The sequence below is a fragment of the Eubalaena glacialis genome, chromosome 7 (assembly GCF_028564815.1).
Source record: "Eubalaena glacialis isolate mEubGla1 chromosome 7, mEubGla1.1.hap2.+ XY, whole genome shotgun sequence".
Lineage (NCBI taxonomy): Eukaryota > Metazoa > Chordata > Mammalia > Artiodactyla > Balaenidae > Eubalaena > Eubalaena glacialis.
Genome location: NC_083722.1, coordinates 64,698,075 through 64,715,893, shown reverse-complemented (window position 1 = coordinate 64,715,893; position 17,819 = coordinate 64,698,075). Strand labels below are relative to the sequence as shown.

Here is a 17,819-nt window from a genome sequence, read left to right as displayed (position 1 = left end):
ACCCAGCTTAAGAAGTAAAACATTAAAAATACAGATGAAGCCCTGCTCCAGCCTCCCACCAGAAAACAGCTCCATAAATTTGAAGCATGTCTTCATAGGTATGTATGCCTAAATCAACATTTAAATCCATTTTTGGCCAGCACAACATATTGCCTCAATCTACCTGTGAACCAGACACAAGTGTGGAGAGACCCATATTATAGTTTTAATTTTTATTTCTCTGTTATTAATGATGATGAGCATATTTTCGTATGTTTATTTGTTATTTGGGTTTCGTCTTGTGTGATGTGTCTGTTCGTAGTGCCAATTTGCCATTGGGTACTTTGTCTTTTTCGTATTGATTTGTAGGAATTCTTTATGTATTCTGGGTACCAATTCTTTATAATGAATGTGTTATACCTTATAAAGTATAAGTATTGGATTGGCCAAAAAGTTCGTTCAGTTTTCTGTAAGACGTAACAGAAAACCCCGAATGAACTTTTTGGCCAACCCAATATATAGCTTGTATAAGTTTATAACTTGTATTATCTTTTGATGTACAGTTTCTAAAATTTTAATATAAAATTTATCAACATTTTGTTCAAGGTTTATAATTCAGTTTCAAGAAATCTTTCTATATCTCCTATATTTTATTCTTAAATTTTTGCTTGACATCTTTGCTGCAAAGTATTTTGTTTTGGCTACAGAGTGAGGTAGGGATTAAATTATTTTCCATATGGCAAGGATACTAACTCAGTTTTGCCTCTTCAGGTCTGCACATGTGCACGGGACAGCCCTGGCACCATACCCTCAATCTGCTGCTATTCTCCAGACTCGGGGCTAGGTGCAGCCACTGCTGTCATTACGGATCGAGGTGTTCATGGCAGTGGCTGCCCCTCACGTCCACTGAGGCAGGCCTCCAGAGAGTCTTGCTCCCAGCCACACAAGGCAAACCCCCAAGCAATGAGAGGCGGGATCCAGCAGTTTATGAAGGAATGTCTCATAAGACAAAATAATCAATTGCACTTTCTGGAAGTCAGCTCAGTAATTCTTGTATTGGCTCTGCCTCCTTTCATCCCCTTTCCTCACTCCTCCCTGGAATTGTAAATGACAGCACAAAATCTCACCACCTCAGACTCCGCATTATGGGGAACCCGGGCTATGACACTTTGCGTCAGAAAGGTCCTAAAACAGCAGACCCTTAGGATGTGATTCTGGAGTTGGCTTTCTCCCCAGTCTGGCAGCGATAAGAACTCTAGCTGGTGGGAAGTAGGGTGTGATGAACCCTGGGATGCATCACAATTACTAAGGCTTTCACCCATGGTCGACTGAAATGAGGTGCAGGTAGAGGTCAGGCATTGAAACGTGGTAGCTACGGCGCGGTTGCAAGGTCTGGGAAGACAGTAATTACAAGGATTGCCGAGTGGGCTGGTTTTCCTTAACAGCACTGGAAGCCTTGGAGGAAAAAAATGACAGGCTCAGGGCAGCCAACTGCCAACTCAAGGGCCACCGTGAAGACATTCCTTGCATTCCTGGGTTATACTCAATTTGCTCCTGGGGTGGATGTTTGTGTGTGTGTGTGTGTGTGCGTGTGTGTGTGTGCGCGTGTGCGTGTTTCTTCTTGCTCGGTTTTTTACTTCGTATTACTGAACCTATGTTTTTTATTCTTTCAAATGTCTTTTAAATTTACCAAAATATGGAAAGAAAGCAAAAGTGAAATTATAGGAAACATAATAAGCCCCTGGCTTACAAGGTACAGATCTTTATTCCTACCACAACTCCTTAGCCTCCAGCACTCACAGCCAGCATCCCATTCTGCTCCCCATCTCAGGACAGACAAGCCCTCTCACAGCTCCAAAAGGCTGGGCGATGAAACTGGGCTTATGTTCTTAAGCAAGACTGGCTTATGGCTTTCATTGTCATAGCTCCTTATTTGGCTTTGGTGTCAAGGTAACATTAGGCTCTTAGTCCAAAATAACATAAAACTGGGTGACTTATGAACAACAGGAATGTATTTCTCACAGTTCTGGAGGCTGGACAGTCCAAGATCAAGACGCCAGCATGGTTGTGTTTTGGTGAGGGCCCTCTTCCATTCACAGCTGGCACCTTCTCACTGCGTCCTCAAGTGGCAGAAGGGGCAAGGGATCGCTCTAGAGCCTCTTCAGAAAGGCACTAATCCCATTCACGAAGGCTTCACCCTCATGACCTAAGCACCTCCCCAAGGCCCCACCTTCTAATACCACCATCTTTGAGGGTTAGGATTTCAACATACAAATTTTGGAGGGACACAAACATTCAGACCATAGCAGGCTCATTACCTAAGAATGAGGGTATGTTCCTTCTTTTTGTAGTCTCTGACAGTTTATACAAGATCAGGATTAGCTTGAATGTTTGATGGTGTATACCTGTAAAATGATCTGGGCATGGCGTTTCTTTTGGTAGAAAGTTTTCTTTTTAAGTTATTTTCATCAAAGTTGGACAGCCACATAGTTTAAAGAGGCAAAGAGTTCTACAAAATTTCGAAAATAGAAATCGTGCCCTCTTCCCCTGCCTCTACCCTGGCCATTTCCCACACCGAATCACAAACACTTCTTCCTCCTTTAGCTGATTATGTTGGAATTTACTTCCATGGTTCCAGGTGGCATGCTATTTTTTTTTTTTTTCAGTTTTAGGCATTAATTATGGATGGGTGATATGGATATTCTCTCCTCACCCTTAACCAGCTCACCGCATGCCATACCCTTCTTATCCCTCATCTTCCCGATGTAAGTTACATCATACTCATGGTTAGATCAGTAATGTTTACATTATTGTTGCTATGTAAATGCTATTCACAGCTGAGCATGAAATTCTCCCTTATACAATTTTTGTTTTTCCAAAACTTAATCAACCAACTATTTTGTTTGCTATGTACTTATCAATAATTTAATCTCTTTCCACTACCCTACAAATCTCTTTCCAAGATGTCCAGATGTATCAGGGACTCTTATCAGTGTCACCCTCACAAGTCAACCCTTCCTAGAGCCTTTTGGCCTCTTCTAATCTGGACTGGTCGCTTGCTACACCTACTGCTATGACCCAGGACAGGACAACCCCTGTAGCGGTTTTCAGATACATCCAGAAGTTCTTTGACACTCCTTCCATTGAGAGGTGAGGTCTATCTATGTAGCTTCCCCTCGAATCTGCACTAAACTTAGTGACTCGTTTGTAACCTATAGCAATGCAGAGGAATTAATGACTTTCTCATGTATTCCAAGGGAACCGAACCTCCAAGGTTAGGTCATAAAAAGTGACGCAGGGACTTCCCTGGTGGCACAGTGGATAAGAATCCACCTGCCAATGCAGGGGACACGGTTCGAGCCCTGGTCTGGGAAGATCCCACATGCCACGGAGCAACTAAGCCCATGCGCCACAACTACTAAGCCTGCGCTTTAGAGCCTGTGTGCCACAACTACTGAGCCCGTGTGCCACAACTACTGAAGCCCACACGCCTAGAGTCCGTGCTCCGCAACAAGAGAAGGCACTGCAATGAGAAGCCCGCACACCACAACAAAGAGTAGCCCCCACTCACCGCAACTAGAGAAAGCCCGTGCGCAGCAACCAAGACACAACACAGCCAAAAAAATGAAAATAAAATTAAATCTTAAGGGGCTTCCCTGGTGGCGCGGTGGTTAAGAATCCGCCTGCCAATGCAGGGGACATGGGTTCGAGCCCTGGTCTGGGAAGATCCCACATGCTGCGGAGCAACTAAGCCCGTGCGCCACAACTACCGAGCCTGCGCTCTAGAGCCCTCGTGCCGCAACTACTGAAGCCCAGGTGCCTAGAGCCCGTGCTCCGCAACAAGAGAGGCCACTGCAATGAGAAGCCCGTGCACCGCAACGAAGAGCAGCCCCTGCTTGCTGCAACTATAGAAAAACCTGAGCGCAGCAACGAAGACCCAACGCAGCCAAAAAAAAAAAAAAAAAGTGATGCAACCTCCCCCTTGCTTGCTAGGATACTCACTTCGAAACTCTGATCACTCACTTTGAGCTGCCTGATTACCCTGAGGCAGCCATTCTGTGAGGAAGCCCAGGCCACATGGAGAATCCATGTGCATGTGCTCTGTTAACACCCTCGGCAGACAAACAACATCAACTACTATGTGAGTGCAAATGCCTCAGAGAGTTCCAGCCCCATTTTTCAGGTTACCCCTGGGCACTGACTTTTTCCAGCTAAGGCTCCAAACAGAACGGAACAAGCCATTCCCTTTGTGCCCTGTCAGAATTTCTGATCCAAAAAATCTACAAGCATGATACAATGGTTGTTTTAAGTTGTTAAGCTTTGTAGCAGCAGTAACTGCAGAGCCCCTTAACCATTACTGACCTGGGCCTTTCCTGCACGTCTCTCCTAGGCTGGATCTCTCGTTTCCCACACATCAAGCCTTCCCCTTCCTTGGTTTACTCACTTATATAGGGGAGCATGTTCCCTAAGAGTTTCCTGAGAAAGGGTGCATGGGACATACATTTTGAAAGACTTCACAAATTTGAAAATGTTTTTATCCTTAAACTTTATAGTTTAGTTGGGTAAATAACTTATGCACACAGTCATATGCCCAACAGATGCAAGGTGCATTTCTAAGAGACATCACTAGATACAATTCAATTTATATAACGGACAGTGGCAGACTGCATTTCTCTTTGGGGGAGGCCTGCCCTGGGGAAACCAGCCACTGTGCTCTGAGGAAGGGAAGGGAAAGGAAAGAACTAGCTGATGTGGAGAAGCCTTAGGCAGAGGAACTGAGGTCTCAGCTGAAAGCCAGCACCAACCACCACACGTGTGAGTGAATGAGACTTTGGCCCCAGTCTCTCGGCTGCGACCCCAGACATCGCAGAGTAGAGATAAACTTTCCTAGCTGTGTCCTATCTGATCAGAAAGCAAACTGCTGTTTCACGCTGCCAAGTCTTGGGGGCAATTTGTTACATGGTTACAGTAACTGGAACGCTGAACATATTAAAAGAGATTCCAACGAAAGTTGCCTTAAAACCATGCTAGAAGGGACCATTTTAAGTACTTCCTTTCTTTGTTTTCTTCTATCAAGTACTTTTAACCACAAATGCTGTTCTTAAGTCCCAGAACATAATACATCTGGGCTGTATGCCTCCCACAGTATAAATATTTAGAATCCTGCAATTGGACATGCAATCACTGCGGTGATCTGACCCTGAGACTCACTAAACTAGATGCAGAGACTTCCACAAGTAGGATGTTATTCCAAGATTCTTCAGATGACTGTGGGTGGAGGGAGCTATAGGCGTGGAATGGGAGGAGGCACTGTGGAATTAGACTGCAGTTAGAGGAATCAGCATGAAGTCATGATTTTAAATATGTAAGCACATGGATATGGATATATGCATGTTTATGTGTATATATACATTTACATATATATAAATGGACCTCTGAAATTGTTATTTTTCCCCACCTCTATCCATTTAAAGGACTTAGAAGCAATGGCATCCCAGTAGCTAGTAGCAGATCTAGTGCTTAGATCTTGGTTTCTAAATACCATTCTCCACTAAAAGGAACCATGGCTTCTTAGAAACTGATTCCAGAACTGGGACAAAGAGAGTACAAGATTAGCCTGGAACATCTTGTAACGGCAGAATGTAAGGAAGCACTCAAGAAACTGCTAGGTCATCTCAAAAGAACATGGGAGACAACTTGTAAGGCTCCCACTGGACAAATCTGAGATAATTTCAGAAGCAAAATGAATACTGACTTTAAATGAAATAACTCATTTTAGGCTAGATTAACGAAACTTCATTAACTAGAATGATTCTAAACAGATGTGCCCTCACCAACAAAATGAACACTATACAATAGCCAATATTGGATACATATTTTGAAAAAGATGAAATGATCAATTAAACGTAGGGGGTAAAAACCAATTACTTAACTAAAATTGACCAATCTTGTCTTTAATATGTATTCTCTTGATTGGACCTACACTGATCCAAAAATTGGACACAAAATATGTTCCAAATGTCTCTTATAATATTTACACTGTGTTTGACACTCAGGTGTTTAAATGTTGTTATACCCCCAAGATCAAACTGACATCCAATAATGATTCTGCATCACAGACTAAAGCCCTTAGGTTTAAATCCTCTCCACCAGGAACTTTTGACCAAAATGGGGGGAGTTGAGAAATTTTTGAGGGAAATGGTGCAGACCTGGCCTAACTAAGATAAAGAACACTAATAAAGGACACTGGAAGACAGAGTCTGTCACATATATTCCACAATGAATTTTGCAAGGTTTTATGGAAAATTCATTTTAAAAATCCTGAAACTGTTTTGATATCACTATTCAGACTACTTAAGAACAGACTCCCAAACTGGCCTCTTTCTTACCCCAAAATATGCAGACAAGATTCACTGTTCCCAGACTACAGTTTTTTCTCTGCCCTCTCAGTTATAAATTCTCTTTCTGCCTTTGCTCACTGACAACGGTGTATTGGCTATTATTCGTTAAATGAGTATGCAGATCACTAATTCCTCTCTCAATGAGTCTTCCAATTCATGAGTATAATATATTCTGTAGTGTGCTGGCAAATGTTTAATGACCAGTTCTTGGGGTGGGGAGAGTCCTGATTTGGTAGTATTTGCTGATTTCTGTGGTGTAAAAACTCCCAATATGGTCAATTTCAAGATACCAATGTGACATCACTGAGCACAGAGTTGGAAAGAGATGTGCATGATCAGCCCTCATGAGCTAGTACAACCTGGCTTCAGGCACACCGTGGGGTACAGGCACACCTCGGAGATATGGTGGGGTCGGTTCTACATTTTCTTACTCTCCTCCCCAAATTTTATAATTTTGATGTCCTCTTTTATACCTTCATGTTTATCCTTTTGCTGTTTAGTTATCATTGCTTTCACAAAATTTTTAAAATTCTGACTATTTCATCTATATTTTCAAATTTCTAAGCATAAAGTTGTTCATAAACCTCTTGTTATCTTTCTAATGTCTGTAGGGTCCATAATGATGTCTTTATTTCCCCTGACACTGGTAATTTTTACCTTCTCTCAGTTTGATCAGTTTTGCCAGGGACTAAGCAATTTTACTAATCTTTTCAAAGAATTAACTTTCGGCTTTGCTGATCCTACACTATATTTGTTTTCTATTTAATTAAAATGTGTTCTTGTTTTATTATTTCCTTCCTTCCAGCTTCTTTGGGCTTAACTTGCTATTCTTTTCTAAGTTTTGAGATGTATATCTAGATAACTGATTTTCAGACTATTTCTTTTCTTTTTTTAAATTTATTTAACTAATTAATTTGTTTACTTTTGGCTGCGTTGGGTCTTTGTCGCTGCGCGTGGGTTTTCTCTAGTTGCGACGAGCGGGGGCTACTCTTTGTTGCGGTGTGTGGGCTTCTCATTGTGGTGGCTTCTCTTGTTGCAGAGCACAGACTCTAGGCACGCGGGCTCAGTAGTTGTGGCGCAAAGGCTTAGCTGCTCCGCGGCATGTGGGATCTTCCTGGACCAGGGCTCGAAGCCGTGTCCCCTGCATTGGCAGGCGGATTCTTAACCACTGTGCCACCAGGGAAGCCCTATTTCTTTTCTAATATGTGAACATAAGTCTATACATTTTCCTCTAAGCATGTCTTTAGCTGCATCCCATAAGCTTTGATGTATCATTTAAAGATGATCATTCATTATTTTCTATTTTCTAATTTCCATTATGACTTCTTTGACTCATGTATCTAGTAATGAATTGCTTAATCTCCAAATATGTGGGGGAGTTTCTAGTTATATATTTGTTATTCAGTCTACTTAGTTCAAGCTCTATATGCTTTCAGTCCTTTGAAATTTGTTAATTCCTTTATGATCCAACATATAGACAATTTTGGTAAATGTTCCAAGTATACTTTTAAAGAAATTGTACATTGCAATTGCTGGGTACAGTGTTATATATAACTCAATAAGATATAGTTTGTTAATTATATTGTTCAATTCTTCTGTGTCTTTACTGATATTTTTGTCTACCTGCCCTTTAAGTTTTTGAGAAAAGGATGCGAAAATCTCATGTTTATTATTGTTTGTTCTTCTTCTAGACTTGTAACATTTTGCCTATATATATATATATATATTTATAAATTTATTTATTTTATTTTGGCTGTGCTGGGCCTTTGTTGCTGCACACGGGCTTTCTCTAGTTGCGGTGAGTAGGGGCTACTCTTCGTTGTGGTGTACGCGCTTCTCATTGAGGTGGCTTCTCTTGTTGCGAAGCATGGGCTCTAGGTATGCGGGCTTCAACAGTTGTGGCACGAGGGCTCAGCAGTTGTGGCTCACGGGCTCTACACTGCAGCCTCAGTAGTTGTGGCGCATGGGCTTAGTTGCTCTGCGGCATGTGGGATCTTCCCAGACCAGGGCTCAAACCGTGTCCCCTGCATCTGCAGGTGGATTCTTAACCACTGCGCCACCAGGGAAGTCCTGCTTATATATTTTGAGGCAAGGTCATTAGTGTATATAGATTTTTTTTAAATTAATTAATTAATTTATTTTTGGCTGCATTGGGTCTTTGTTGCTGCACGCGGGCTTTCTCTAGTTGCAGCGAGCAGGAGCTACTCTTTGTTGCGGTGTGCAGACTTCTCATTGCAGTGGCTTCTCTTGTTTTGGAGCACAGGCTCTAGGCACACAGGCTTCGGTAGTTGTGGCCCACGGGCTCAGTAGTTGTGGCTTGCAGGCTCTAGAGCGCAGGCTCAGTAGTTGTGGCTCATGGGTTTAGTTGCTCCGCGGCATGTGGGATCTTCCCAGACCAGGGCTAGAACCCATGTCCCCTGTATTGGCAGGCGGATTCTTAACCACTGCGCCACCAGGGAAGTCCCTAGATTTTAAATAGTTGTACCTTTTGGATGTATTTTTTTTAAACCTTTGATCAGTATAAAATGTCCCTCTTCTTTCCTTATTTCTACTAATGCTTCTTGCCTTAATGTCTACTTTCTCTGATATTAGCATAGCTACACCATTTTACCTTTTTTTTTTAAGATTTTTTTTTTGATGTGAATCATTTTTAAAGTCTTTATTGAATTTGTTACAATATTGTTTCTGTTTTATGTTTTGGGTTTTTGGCCATGAGGCATGTGGGATCTTAGCTCCCTGACCAGCGATTGAACCCACAGCCCCTGCATTGGAAGGCGAAGTCTTAATCACTGGACTGCCAGGCAAGTCCCACCAGTTTTCTTTCGGTTAAGGTTTGTCTGATTATATCTTTTTCCATCCTTATACTTTCAATCTTTCAGAATCCTTTTTTTTTTTGAGGAGAAAGAAATTCAGATCATTTTTCTCAAGGCTGGCAGGAACCCACAACAGTTTGTGTGTAACAGACATTACAGTGGGGATTTATATCCTCATTTTTATTTATTTATTTTTTTTGAAAAAAATTTTATAAATTTATTTATTTATTTATTTTTGGCTCTGTTGGGTCTTTTTTTTTTTTAAGGAATTCCTTTATTTTTATTATTTATTTATTTATTTATTTTTAGCTGTGTTGGGTCTTCGTTTCTGTGCAAGGGCTTTCTCTAGTTGCGGCAAGCGGGGGCCACTCTTCATCGCAATGCACGGGCCTCTCACTATCGCGGCCTCTCTTCTTGCAGAGCACAGGCTCCAGACGTGCAGGCTCAGTAGTTGTGGCTCACGGGCCCAGTTGCTCCGCGGCATGTGGGATCTTCCCAGACCAGGGCTCGAACCCGCGTCCCCTGCATTGGCAGGCAGACTCTCAACCACTGCGCCACCAGGGAAGCCCTCTGTTGGGTCTTTGTTGCTGTGCACGGGCTTCCACTAGTTGCGGTGAGCGGGGGCTACTCTTTGTTGCGGTGCACAGGCTTCTCATTGTCGTGGCTTCTCTTGTTGCGGAGCACGGGCTCTAGGCGCGCAGGCTTCAGTAGTTGTGGCACGTGGGCTCAGTAGTCGTGGCTTGCGGGCTCTAGAGCTCAGGCTCAGTAGTTGTGGCACATGGGCTTAGTTGCTCCACGGCATGTGGGATCTTCCCCGGCCAGGGCTCGAACCTGTGTCCCTTGCATTGGCAGGCAGATTCTTAACCACTGTGCCACCAGGGAAGTCCCTAATGGTGACTTTTTAATTCTCATTCTTTCTACATTATTAATTAGAATTCCTTCATAACAAAGAGTTGTCCCTTTTCTCCCATTTATTTATTCAGATATTTACTTATATTAGTATGGACTCATGGATATTTACTTTATTCTTTGGGTTATAATCTAATACCATTATTATTTGTTTTGTTGCTTGAGTTGTTTCTCTTCTGGCCATTGGGAGTTCTGTGTCCTTCTGACATGCCCTCTCCCCTACTCACACACATACTCTCTCTCTTTTTCTCTCTCTCTCTAGCACTTCCTTACTTTCTGGCACCACAAGATGCTCTACATTCATCTCCTATTTTCCCTGCCTCAACTCTGGAATCAAACAGTTTTCCAATGAGTCCTGGGTTCCTTTTTTTGGAGAATAGTACTTAGAAACCTAGATCCATAGAACAGGTGTGCTAAATGCTACTAGGGTGTCATTATTTCTATCTCTCTCAGTGGATACAGCCAAGAAATATATGCATGTGTACTAACCAACACATTCACATACATCCATATTTATTCTTGTATTTATCCAACTGTGTGTGTTATCCCCCCCAACATACACACCTATATTTTTAAACCATGAATCCATATTTACACTTCCAAATACAATCTAGCACCATAGAGTTCATTCTAGCATTCCCCTTTTCCTTATATGTAACTTCTTTCTGCAACAGTGAAAAAACCTAATTCTCATTCATATTTTTTTTAATTTAAAAGGTTTCATCAAGTCCAGGATCAAGATGGCGGAGTAGCTCATCAAGGACGTGAAGCTCACCTCCTCCCACAAATACATCACAAATACATCTACATGTGGAACGATTCTCACACAATATCTACTGAACACTGGCAGAAGACCACAGACCTCTGAAAGGGCAAGAAAATCTCCACATAACCAGGTAGGACAAAAGAAAAAAGCAGAAAGAAAAAAAAAAAAGACAGTGAGAAAGGAATCTGAATGGGACCTGCAACCCTGGGAGGGAGCTGTGAAAGAGAAAAGGTTCCTGCATGCTGGGAAGTCCCCTCACCAGCGGGGAGCTCAGCCAGAAGAGCAGGGGAGCTTCAGAGCCTTGGAGGAGAATGCAGCAACTGGTTTGCGCAGCTAGAATGGAGAGAGGGACTTCCCTGGTGGTCCAGTGACTAAGACTCCACGCTCCCAATGCAGGGGGACCGGGTTTGATCCCTGGTCAGGGAACTAGATCCCACATGCTGCAACTAAGAGTTCACATGCCGCAACAAGAGATCCTGCATGCCGCAACTAAAAGATCCCACGTGCTGCAACTAAAGATCCCACACGCTGCAATGAAGATCCCGTGTGCTGCAGCTAAGACCCAACGCAGCCAAATAAATAAATAAATTTTTTTTAAAAACGTAAAAAACATAAAACAAAGGCCATAAAGAAAGACACTATATAATGACAAAAGGATCAATACAAGAAGAGGATTTTATACGCATCAACATATATGCACCGAATATAGGAGCACCCAAATATATAAAACAAACACTAACAGACATAAAGGGAGAAACTGACAGGAGTACAATAATAGTAGGAGACTTTAACACCCTAATCACATCAATGGACAGATCTTCTAGACAGAAAATCAATAAGGCAACAGAGATCCCAAATGATACAATAGAACAGATAGACTTAATTGATATTTTCAGGACATTACATCCAAAAAAACCAGAACACACTGTTTTCAAGTGCATGTGAAACATTCTCTAGGACTGACCACATACTAGGGCACAAAATTAACCTCAACAAATTTAAGAGTATAGAAATTACCTCAAGCATCTTTTCTGACCACAATGGCATGAAACTAGAAATCAACCACAGAAAAAGAAAGGAGAAAAAAACAATTACGTGAGGACTGAACAACATGCTACTAAAGAACCAATGGATCAACAATGAAACCAAAGAGAAAATTTACAAATGCCTTGAGACAAATGACAATGCAAACACAACCATACAAAATCTGTGGGATGCAGCAAAAGCGGTTCTTAGAGGGAAATGCATAGCGATATAGTTCTTCCTTCTAAAACAAGAAAACTCTCAAATAGCCTAAACTACAACTTAAAAGAATTAGAAAAAGAATTAAAAAAAAAAAAACTAAAGTCAGCAGAAGGAAGGAAATAATAAAGACCAGAGAGGAAATAAATAAAATAGAGATTAAAAAAATAATAGAAAAAATCAATAAAACCAAGAGCTGGTTCTTTGAAAGGGTAAACAAGATTGACAAACCTCTGGCCAGGCTCACCAAGAGGAAAAGAGAGAGAACCCAAATAAACAAAATAATAAATGAAAAAGGAGACATAACAACTGATAGTGCAGAAATACAAAAAACCATAAGGGAATACTATGAACAATTATATGCCAACACATTCAACAACCTAGAAGAAATGGACAAGTTTCTAGAAACATACAGCCCACCAAAACTGAATCAAGAAGAAATAGATTATTTGAACAGACCAATCACTAGAGGTGAAATAGAATCTGTAATTTAAAAACTCCCTACAAACAAAAGTCCAGGACCAGAATTCTACCAAACATACAAAGAAGAACTCATACCAGTCCTTCTTAAACTCTTCCAAAAAACCGAAGAGGAGGGAACACTCCCAAAGATATTCTATGAAGCCACCATCACCCTGATACCCAAACCAAAGACACCACCAAAAAAGAAAATTACAGGCCAATATCTCTGATGAATATAGATGCGAAAATTCTCAACAAAATATTAGCAAACCAAATCCAACAACACATAAAAAAGATCATACACCACGATCAAGTGGGATTCATCCCAAGTTCACAAGAATGGTTCAACATATGCAAATCAATCAATGTGATACACCACAGAAACAAAAGACAAAAACCACATGATCATCTCAACAGATGCAGAAAAAGCATTTGACAAAATACTACATCCATTCATGATAAAAACTCTTAACAAAGTGGGTATAGAGGGAACATATCTCAACACAATAAAAGCTATTTATGACAAACTCACAGCCAGTATAATACTCGATGGTGAAAAGCTGAAAGACTTCCCGCTAAAATCTGGAACTAGACAAGGATGCTCACTCTCATCATTTCTATTCAACACAGTATTGGAAGTCCTTGCCACAGCAATCAGACAAGAAAAAGAAATAAAAGGTATCCAAATTGACAGGGAAGAGGTAAAACTGTCATTATATGCAGAAGACATGATTCTATATATAGAAAACCCTAAAGACTCCACACAAAAACTACTAGAACTGATAAACAAATTCAGCAAGGTAGCAGGATACAAGATTAATTTACAAAATATACAAACAGCTCATACAACTCAACAACAAAAAAGAACCCAATCAAAAAATGGGGAGAAGACCTAAACAGACATTTCTCCAAGGAAGAAATACAAATGGCCAATAGGTACATGAAAAGATGCTCAACATCGCTAATTATTAGAGAAATGCAAATCAAAACTACAGGTACCACCTCACACCAGTCAGAATGGTCATCATTAAAAACTCTACAAGTAACAAGTGCTGGAGAAGATGTGGAGAAGAAGGAACTCTCCTACACTGCTGGAGGGAATGTAAGTTGGTACAGCCACTATGGAAAACAGTATGGGATGTTCTTGAGAAAACTAAAAATAGAATTACCAGCAATCCCACTCCTGGGCATATATCCAAACAAAACTCTAATCCAAAAAGATTCATGCACCCCTGTGTTCATAGCAGCACATGACATAGCAGCATGTCATAGCCAAGACACGGAAATAACCTAAATGTCCATCGACAGAGGAATGGATAAAGAAGATGTGGTGTGTATATACAATGGACTATTACTCAGCCATACAAAAAGAGAAAAATAATGCCATTTGCAGCAACATGGATGCAACTAGAGATTATCATACTAAGTGAAGTAAGCCACAAAGAGAAAGGCAAATACCATATGATATCACGTACATATGGAATCCAAAATATGACACAAATGAACCTATCTGTGAAACAGAAACAGAGTTATGGACATAGAGAACAAACTCGTGGTTGCCAAGGGGGAGGGGGTAGGGGGAGGGATGGAGTCGGAGATTGCGGTTAGCAGAAGTAAGCTATTATATATGGAATGGATAAACAACAAGGTCCTACTGTACAGCACACAGAACTATATTCAGTATCCTATGATAAACCTTAATGGAAAAGAATATTAAAAAAAAGAATGTATATATATGTATAACTGAATCACTTTGCTAAACATCGGAAATTAACACAACATTGTAAATAAACTATACTTCAATAAAAACAAAAATCCCCCAAATTAAAAAATAAATAGTTTTCATCAGTGTCAACACAAGTTTATGAAAAAAATGATACTGTAATTCCTTCCCTGAAATGTGCTAATTATGTATGATTCTCTGTGCAGTGTGAGTGGCTTCTTCCAGCCATATGTAGTCAGATCTTACTCATAATCATTATGTTGTACTTTGTTTAATTTTAACATTATTTTACATATACTTCCCTACATATTTTTTTAAATTTAATTTAATTTATTTTTTATACAGCAGGTTTCCCTATATATTTAACCATTTTGCATATTTAGCGACCTTACGAAACCATCTGTAAGCTGTCATTCACCACCTTATCGAAACCCCTTGGGAAGATCTCAGACAAGATGGCAGAGTAGAAGGACATGAGTTCAGCCCTTCTTATGAAAACACCCAAATCACAACTAACTGCTGAACAATCATTGACAAAAAAATGCTGGAACCTACCAAAAAAGATATCCTACATCTAAAGACAAAGAAGCCACAACAAGACGGCAGGAGGGATGCAATCATGATAAAATCAAATCCCATATCTGCCAGGTGGGTGACCCACAAACAAACCCTTTGAGAAGTACACACACACACACACACACACTCGTTTTTTTTTTTTTTTTTTAGTAAAATGAGGCCCCTTTTATTTGTTCTTGATTTACCTTGCATCAGGGGCAGGCAAGGCTAAGAGGTAGACCCATATTCAAGTATTCAAGTAATTCAGTCAGTGGACCTACTGTATGCAAGCACTAATAATAAAATGATAACATAAACCTAGAAATAATCCCTGCCTGTGTGGGTTTCAATCTAGTGGGGAAGATAAATAAAATTGTGCCACGGGGACTTCCCTGGTGGCACAGTGGTTAAGAATCTGCCTGCCAATGCAGGGGACAAGGTTTCGAGCCCTGGTCCGGGAAGATCCCACATGCCGTGGAGCAACTAAGCCCATGTGCCACAGCTACTAAGCCTGTGCTCTACAGCCCATGAACCACAACTACTGAGCCCACGTGCCACAACTACTGAAGCCCGCATGCCTAGAGTCCGTGCTCTGCACCAAGAGAAGCCACCGCAATGAGAAGCCCGTGCACCGCAATGAAGAGTAGCCCCGGCTCACCACAACTAGAGAAAGCCCGTGCGTGGCAACAAAGACCCAACACAGCCAAAAATAAATAAGTAAATAAGTAAAAATTTACAAAAAAGAAAAAAAGAAAAAAAAAGAATAGTACTTTGTGTTAATAAAGAAGTTTTTCCAAAAAAAAAAAAAAATTGTGCCACAAAAGAGTAAAGACAGGAGGGGAAGATGGTCCTATGCAGCCTAAGCTCACCTCATCTACAGGCTCCACAGTGGACACTTGCAGGTCCTACAGAAATGGCTTTTGTATGTCCCTGGGCAGCCATCCCTTTGACCCATTCCATGCCCAAACTGAAATTATTTCAGCTCCCTTTCTCTTGAGTCTTTGCCAACTTTTCCAACTGTCTTTGAAATATGATGACCAGACACAGAAATCCCAAACATACAAGTCCAAAAGAGAATACATAACTGTTGAGTTCAAGAAGTAAACAAAATGCTTTCTTTAACATTTAGCCTAAAAGCCTGACATATTAGTCTGCTTTTGCTATGGGTGGATGAGAGTTCCTAAAGAATTATGGATTTGCAAGTGCTCTTTAAACTGTAAAGTACAATCCATGTGTGTGTGAAGGAATTGTCATCATTAAGAAGAGCTGTCTTTGCATATGGTGAGCAGAATTGGTGACTGCTAAGCTTGGTCTTGACCTGATTCCCCAGGATGGAAGGAGGCTAGCAGCAAGAGGGAAACTAAGAAAAGGAATGAGGAAAGTCTCTACATATTGCTCTTGAAGTAATCACTAGATATACTGTTAAGTGAAAAAAGCAAGGTGTGGACAGTAAGAAGGAGAAAGGGTTCAAATATATGTCTACATATTTGCTTATGATTCCAAAAAGAAACAATGGAAGAACCCAAACTAACAGAAATAGTTATCTATAGAGGTAAGGAGAATTTAAGGAAGAGGGGATATAAACAGAAGTTTGAGGGAAAGTTTTTTTAAAAACAGAAAATCACAGGTAATAAATGCAGAAAGAATAACAGAATTAGAAGTCACCATTTTATAACCCCTAATTAAAAAAAAACTGATCTAGGGAACAGTCATCTAATGCTACTAAAACCATTAAATAAAACATTGATAAAAACTTTATAAAGGATGAATTAGGCTCATAAAACCTGAAGCCATTCATCACCAATAATAGGAAAACCGAGTATCACGCTCCTCCTGATGGGATGCAACAAGAAATATACACCACAACCAAAGAAGTATTCTTGCCAAAAAAATGTAAAAATTAAAAAAAACTTGAACATGAATCTAATCAAACCTCTACATCTAACAAGTTTATAAAATATATGGAGGATAAAGGGATATGTTTAATGTCACCAAATAAAGCAATTAGCGAGAGTCAAACTGAGACAAGAAGGCAGAGTAGAAGGACTTCAGTTCAGCTCCTCTCACAAAAACACCAAAATCACAACTAACTGCCGAACAACCATCAACAAAAAAAACTTGAACCTACCAAAAAAGATATTCTGCACCCAAAGACAAAGAAGCCACAACGAGATGGTAGGAGGGGCACTTTCCTGATATAATCAAATCCCATACCCGCTGGGTGGGCGACCCACAAAGTGAAAAATAATTATATTGCAAAGGTTCTCCCGTAGAAGTGAGAGTTCTAAGCCCCACGTCAGGCTCCCCAGACTGGGCATCTGGCATCAGAAGGAGGAGCCCCCAGAGCATTTGGCTTTGAAGGCCAGTGGGGCTTGAGTGCAGGAGCTCCACAGGATTGGGGGAAACAGAGACTCCACTCTTGGAGGGCGCACACAAGGTTTCACGTGCACTGGGACTCAGGGCAAAGCAGCAACTCCATAGGAGCCTGGGCCAGACTCACCTGTGGGTCTTGGAGGGTCTCCTGGGGAGGTGGGGGTCAGCTGTGGCTCACTGTGGAGGCAAGGACACTGGTGGCAGATGCCTCAGGGAATACCCATCAGCGTGAGCTCTCCCAGAGGTTGCCATTTTGGCACTGAGACCTGACATCACCAAACAGCCTGCACTTCTCCAGTGCTGGGACACCTCAGGCCAAACAACCAACAGGGTGGGAACACAGGCCCACCCATCAGAAGACAGGCTGCCTAAAGACATCCTGACCCCACAGCTGCTTATAAACACACATTTGACATGGGCCAGCCCACCAGAGGGACAGACCCAGCTCCACCCACCAGTGGGCAGGCACCAGTCCCTCCCACCAGGAAGCCTGCACAAGCCCCTGGACCAACCTCACACACCAGGGGGCAGACACCAGAGGCAAGAAGAACTATAATCCTGCAGCCTGAGGAATGGAGGCCACAAACACAGAAAGT

At 41.3% G+C, this 17,819-nt stretch overlaps 1 protein-coding gene across 1 annotated transcript in view; it reads right to left on the bottom strand.

Annotated features, from left to right (window-relative positions):
- DLEC1 (DLEC1 cilia and flagella associated protein) overlaps nt 1-17,819 on the bottom strand; it is a 91,460-nt gene that overhangs the window by 38,010 nt on the left and 35,631 nt on the right. The window lies entirely within an intron of this gene.